Below are 7,309 nucleotides of genomic sequence, written 5' to 3'. Positions count from 1 at the left end.
TACCAAATCTTGACATCCGCATCCGCATCCGCGGATGTGAGGCTTTAAATATCCGCATCCGCGGATGTCAAAAAATCTGCATCCGCAAATTTCCTGGTACCTATACACCCTGTATCTACCTACCTACCCTAGTTGTAGTATGAAATTTCAATCGATAGGTATTTATACAAGGTGAGGCGTTCGCTACGGATCAAACATACGTCAATTAAATGTCGGTGATTACTGGGAAACCATTAATTTTCACTGAACATACATGGGCTCTTTAAGATCCTTTATCAATGGGTTCGTTTGATCCGTACTGAAAGGGACAGAAGTTCCCAGAAGACTCGATATCGAAATTCAAAGCCTAACTTTACCTTAAGTTTTCAATTAACTTAAGTTTCGACATGATGAATTAAGGCTAATGTGGGTAAGAGAAACGTATTTTATTTGGGCAGGACAAGAAATAAAAATGAGGATTTCCTACAAGTGTTTCTCTTATGGCTCCTCTACACGATGGCCCAGCGAAATGGCGATGCGATGGTTGAGTGCACACACTATGGAATTACTAATGAGCGACGTGTAGATGCATACGCGCCATCGCTGGCCCACTACCGTTGATGTGCGGACGAAAAACCGACGCCGTGGCCATCCATCGCCACCCCGCTTCGCCATTAAGTCATCCGACACCACTACCCGCCCTACACGCTGGCCCATCTTAGTGGGTCAGTATGTTTTCCTTACCCCATCTAACTTTACTTCTAAGTCTAAAATGCTAAGTCGAATCCTGAAGATAATAAATCCTAAGTCTGAAGCCTATCAACAGTATTACATTTATGACTAATGACTAAGATACTACCTAGGTACATGTGCTAGTCATTGTCGATGTAAACTGTATGTTTGGTGATACGTGAAGGACATCTCTACCTCAATCATGCGTGCTAAGGCAAATCATAATTACCTGGCTTTACAAGTCTAATAGCAGCTATTATATATTGACACTATTGACAGACTAATAGCAACAATCACTTAACAATACATTAATAACCATTTGTGTCGTCAAAGCGACAGCTGACCTATGTGGTGACCACTGCGACCACATCAATAGAACTCGATTCCCACAGACTTCTTCTTCTTCTTATGGTGCCGTCTCCTGCCGGAGGTTGGCTATCATTAGGGCTATTTTCACTTTTGACGCTGCAGCTCGAAACAGCGATCTGGTGCTCATCTTGAACCAGCACCTGAGGTTTTTGAGCCACGAGCTTCGTCTTCTTCCACATTTTCGTTTACCCTGGATTTTCCCCTGTATTATCAGCTGGAGGAGGTGGTATTTGTCATTTCGTAATATATGACCAAAGTACTGCAGTTTCCTAATCTTTACAGTATCCATAAATTCTCTTTTCTATTTCACTCTCTGCAGCACGCTGTCATTGGTTACTCTATCCGTCCCACAGACTAGCCTAATATAAAGCATATAAGAATATCTGGGCATATAAGGCTTAGGCCTCAGACAAACCCTCAGAGGCCGGAATCGAACCGCCGTCTTCAATTTACTTGGCTTATGCCTTGGACCTGACCAGAGTGACCATCCCAGCCACAGCGGTAAGTACTCATGAACCCATCCCAAATTCTCGAGTATATGTAATCTTTGAAAGGCTAGGCGCCTATTGACTGATCTAATTTATTTAATGGCTGATTTAAGGCCAAGCCACACCGGCTTGCGTGTGCGTGACGTGCGCGTGTGCGTGCGCTAAAATGTTGGAGCCGCACACGCACACGTCACGCAAGCGGTGTGCCATCTCTCATAAGGATCTGTATACTACAACGCCACACGCGCACGTGCACGTCACGCACACGGCAGCCGGTGTGCACAGGCCTTTAGACGGCGCGGCGTGCGAACTCGCATGCGATTCTAGTTACATTGCGGACTGTTGGTTACGTCCAATTCAACCGACTGATCAAAACCCGCAATGTAATGAAACTCGCATGCAGTTCTCGCATCGTCTGAAATGAACCAAAGCTGAGCAGTGGGTAGGTACAATAATGAATTATTTATTAATTTGTATACAGTAGGTAGTGCACCGACTCGGTGCCACATGGGCTGAATCACCAGTCATGCGAGCTCCCAGTGCTATTTTGCCTCAATTTCGCCTCGCCCTGGTAGTCTCTTCTATCTAGTCCTTTCTGCAGGAACTGCTGGCTGGAGCTACGCTACCTCAAGTATCAGTATTAATAGTGTAACTACAAAAAAACCGGGCAAGTGCGAGTCGGACTCGCGCACGAAGGGTTCCGTACCATAATGCAAAAAAAAACGAAAAAAAAGCAAAAAAAAAACGGTCACCCATCCAAGTACTGACCACTCCCGACGTTGCTTAACTTTGGTCAAAAATCTTTTCAAAAATTTATTCTGTTTTTACATCATCTGTGAAAATATCAACTGTCTAGCTATCACGGTTCGTGAGATACAGCCTGGTGACAGACGGACGGACGGACGGACGGACGGGCGAACGGACAGCGAAGTCTTAGTAATAGGGTCCCGTTTTACCCTTTGGGTACGGAACCCTAAAAAAATACTTTGATTTGTTGCCTAGTTTGATCGTCATCTTGGCTACGGCTATATCTGAAATTAGCTTTGCCAATGTATTGTTGTATATTATTTTGGCACGGATTATTTTTGTAGCTCTTAAGAATTTGTCATGAAATTCCTGTTGGACTAATATTATTTTCTTCACACAATTATAGATCTTACGTTTTGTACGAATGGGATCAGATTTGTTTGACTGCCTAGATTAACCGATTATAGGGGATGTGTTACCCTATATATAGTGTATTCATGATATACCTACCTATTTCAACTACGAATGTAAACCTATTCTAATTTTTAAATTTAATTAAGTATAGTATTATAGTATACTGGGACTCCACAGTCAAACTAAATGTAGTTTTGTGGAGCATTGTATGTAACAATAAAGTTGTAACTTCTAGTATAATAAATAACTTAAAAAAAAAAAAAACCTTCATCAAAATATATAGTTTCGAGACGAACATTAATTTATTTAATTCGCAAAACATGGTGTTTTTCCTGCACATAAATATTACTTATCTTACTGCCTGAAATAACTCGGTGTGGTTTTGTTCCATTTATATTTTCCTTGACTGTTATTTTCCTTATGGTTCAACTTTTTGAACATTTGGCTTTATTCACTCGATTCTTTATTTTGTTTGGTGTAATAATCTAATGATACAATAAGGATGTACCTAAGTACAAATGTAAACTCAAATAAGTGTTGTTCAAAAATTTTCTTAAACACCAGGAAGATAGGATAAGTTAAAAATTTGAATAAATACTAACTTTACTGATTTATACGAGTTTCGGCGAAGAAAAACATGGGACCGTCCAGCAATATTCTTCTTAGCAACTTAGGAAATTTAAAAAGAACGAATTAAACAAATAATTGCAGGTGACAGTACTAATAGTTCAGTTTTAGGGTTCCGTACCCAAAGGGTAAAAAACGGGACCCTATTACTAAGACTCCGCTGTGAACCGTGATAGCTAGACAGTTGAAATTTTTACAGATGATGTATTTTCTGTTGCCGCTATAACAACAAATACTAAAAACAAATTAAAATAAATGGGGCTCCCATACAACAGCCGTGATTTTATTGTCGTTTTTTGCGTAATGGTACGGAGCCCTCCGTGCGCGAGTACAACTCGCACTTGGCCGGTTTTTTATACCACTCCAATACAGCACTCAGATACCCAATTTAGGACAGAACTTGTCCCTTGTGACAGCGACAAAAGTCTCGTACCTGCGGGCCTACCGTGAACCACGTTCGACTTGTTGCCTCTCTGCCGCACTTGTAAATTCGTACGTAAGTGTGACAGGGAGGCAACACGTCGAACGCTTTGTCTCACTCTTTCATATTAGTGCATCTCCAAACCCCGGCCAAGTCTGGCCCGCGACGCGTTCCAATCCGGCCCGCCGACAGCCAAAGGGCCCTATCCGGCCCGCGGGAGCCCGGCTCCAGGGGCTAAGCTTTCATTGAGAGTGGAACTGGCCGCGTAGCCAAGATGCCAATCGCTTACGCTCCGTAGCGATCGAAACGCAACTGTCACTCATACCGGCTACATACGTAACGATAAATCGTTGCGATAAAACTGTGCAGTCCGACTGTGCAGATAAATCGAACCGTGTGTATGACAAATCGTTACGATAATCGACAACGATTTCACATACACACGGTTCGATTTATCTGCACAGTCGGACTGCACAGTATTATCGCAAGGATTTATCGTTACGTATGTAGCCGGCATCACGCTAATATGGAAGAGTGATAGAGAGACATACTTAATGCTTTTCGTTGTCGAAGCGATAGCGATTGTAACCTTGGCTAGGCCGGCTGTTCCTAACAGTAGCAACCAGACACCCTCCCGACGCAAAAACCGTCGGTGATGGCCCGTGCGAAAGTTTCTGAGGCGCAATAATTATGGCCCTCAGGGGGCCTAGCCAAAACACATTTCGAAAAAAGATATCGCTAACGAATCGATAAAAAATGTATGGGAATGACAGGTACCGTAGATGAGTCTGTCGAAAAATATTAACGAATACAAAAATGTTAGCCAAGTTGCAATGTTGTAACGAAACGCAAAACTTTCGTTACCGGGATTCGCCATCTGTCATACATTGTCTAGCCAAGTGACACTTTTGACAAGCGAAATCAAATCGTTATCGCCTCCTAGGTGTAGCTACGTAGCGCGAGCTATCCCCTTGCAGATAACTTATCGAAGCACAAAAAAATACCGAATAATAGTGTTTGTAAATTAGAATTTGTAGTAAAAAGCATACTTCAACATCATTGTGGGCGGCGAACAACGCGGAAGTGTCGCTTAGACGCAGGCGCCGTCTGAAAAATCGCCTCTATTGAAACTGCTTAGGAAAGGACTGCTACGATCAAAGGATTGTGGGCCGTACGCAGCATTTCACCCAAAGAATCCAATGTGACCGAGGCGCTGAATATCTACCTATCTATAGTGACAGTGTCATGGAAAAATGGATTATGCACCCACAAATGCAACACGTAACAACGTCCCTACAAAGGTAAGAGTGAGTCAATAACTTATCCCTACTATACCTACTAAAAAGTATATAAAATATGTTACTAATGCTAAAATAACAAATGTGTTCCTGTTACGTCATCAAATATAAACCGATGAACGGTGTAGATTAAATTTGGTACCCATATGCACAATGGCAAGCACTTGTTTTTCAATAGGAAAGTGAATTAAATGTGTAAAGGCAAAGGTATATAGGTAAAGGCTTTACAAATATAGATAAAGACTCGGGAACAAATGTTCTTCACACAAATAAATGCCCTTCCCGGGACGCAAAACCATCACCTTCATAGGCAAGGTCACTAACAACTAGCAATATTGTAGTGTCATCCCATTTTCTTAAATTGATTTGAAAGGGACGAGACTACAGTGTTGCTACTTTTTAATTTCTACAATTTCTTGTCGGACTGTACAGTAAGCTCAAGAAGACTTGTGTTGTGGGTACTTAGGGTACTTAGATAACTATATATAGATGGTCAAACCAATTTGTCAGTAAGTAAGAACCAGGAAAACTCTACTCATAGTTATCTTTTGGGTGCTAGTACTAGTATATGACAAAGCTAGTATGATTCTCTCCGTCTTTGTTTGAAATGAGACAGTCCTTTGACAAACTATACTTAAATACATAGACAACACCCATGACTCAGGTACAAAATATCTGTGCTCATTACACAAATTTCCTTACCGGGGATTCAAACTCAGGATTATCAGCTTAACCGGCAGGGTCACTATAGTCACTACCAACTAGGCCAGACGGGCTGTTGTCATACATATCAATTATCAACCATAGTATTGAAACTTTTTCATATTATGAAACATATTGTATATGACTTCTTTTGGCAGGCACAGGTACAGTCAGCTGAAGAGAAAAGGTACCAACCCTGCATACAAACTTCTATGTAGCGGTGGTAACTTTTCTCTGCAGCTGACTGTACCTACACACTATATAAAAATAATCTTAACATATACTTACACAAAACATTTAGTTTTTTTTGTCATGTGACTGGTAGAGAATAAGTATTATAACCAAATGTTACAAAGTTTGTTGAAAAACTAAGCATTCATTTTGTTTCAGGTGACTTGGATATTCATTGCAGCCTTGGCATATGAACCAATACTTTATGGTGCTCCAAAGCCAGGGTCAAGGGAAGAAACTATGTCACATGTACAACCACAAAAATATATTGAGTGTTGTTTTACTGTTTTAAAACACTGTACATAATATATGTACAAACAAGAATGCTTGGCTACTGATTTCATGCTGCCGGCAAAAAATACCTGCTGCATCTTTCATTAACAGATTTTCAATAAAATAAATTAACTTTTTAACCCAATCATTGTTTCATTTATTTATGGTGGTTACCACCTTAACTTTTGGTATGCTTAGGAGCAGATCTGCTCCCATGTATATACTTACCTATATTCAACTTTAAAAAAATGCATTAATTTTTAAAAGTTGTCTTTAAAAAACGACCGGTCTGGCCTAGTGGGTATTGACCCTGCCTGCTAAGCCGATGGTCCTGGGTTCGAATCCCAGTAAGGGCATTTATTTGTGTGATGAACACTAATATTTGTTCCTGAGTCATGGGTGTTTTCTATGTATATAAGTATGTATTTGTCTATATAAGTATGTGTAAGTTATTTATTTTATTTAATTTAATTATGATTGATATATAAATTACAAATTTTTGACAGGAGCATACAAAAGGTTAAATATGAACAAAAAGCAAAGACAGTAGGTAATAAAACAATAATATTAAGTAACAATATGATTTATTAGTTTTGGTTTCACAGGCAGCTTTTATCTTATCTAATGCATAACATCTATGTATTCAATGTCCGCTTGACTTTTGTTAATTTCGAAAATGTTTGAAGTCTATGAAGTAAATGATTTCACTGAGGTTACACTGATTCGGGCAAACCTGTCCACAATTTCACTTCACGGTTTGAATCATTACTAACGCTTAAAGTATTGTCTCTTCTGGTCAAGTAAGCCAGCAGTGCATGTCCTTAGCACTGGTAACTGTCATGAAGATTGCAGCGGCAGCTTTGACTGTACTGTACTGCCAACTTGGCGAGGACTTCTCAGCGTGGAAGAAGAGCCCGCTCTTGCCCGCTCTGGCTGCGCCGCCGCCTTGGTTGGGGCTGCGGGGACGACGGCTGTCTGAAATTGTTAAACTTTAGGTCAAAATTATATGCAATTAACAACACACTTTT

General features: G+C 40.5%; 1 long non-coding RNA gene across 1 annotated transcript; it reads left to right on the top strand.

The window, feature by feature from the left end:
• Positions 1 to 4,484: 4,484 nt before the first annotated feature.
• Positions 4,485 to 6,426, top strand: LOC134668196 (uncharacterized). Its single transcript, XR_010098734.1, has 2 exons — positions 4,485 to 5,078; positions 6,168 to 6,426. It is a non-coding gene; the product is annotated as an uncharacterized LOC134668196 (long non-coding RNA).
• Positions 6,427 to 7,309: the final 883 nt, after the last annotated feature.

The sequence above is a fragment of the Cydia fagiglandana genome, chromosome 10 (assembly GCF_963556715.1).
Source record: "Cydia fagiglandana chromosome 10, ilCydFagi1.1, whole genome shotgun sequence".
In the NCBI taxonomy this organism is placed as follows: Eukaryota; Metazoa; Arthropoda; class Insecta; order Lepidoptera; family Tortricidae; genus Cydia; species Cydia fagiglandana.
Note: the sequence above shows the minus strand (reverse complement) of the source record. Positions and strands in the feature narration are given on the sequence as shown.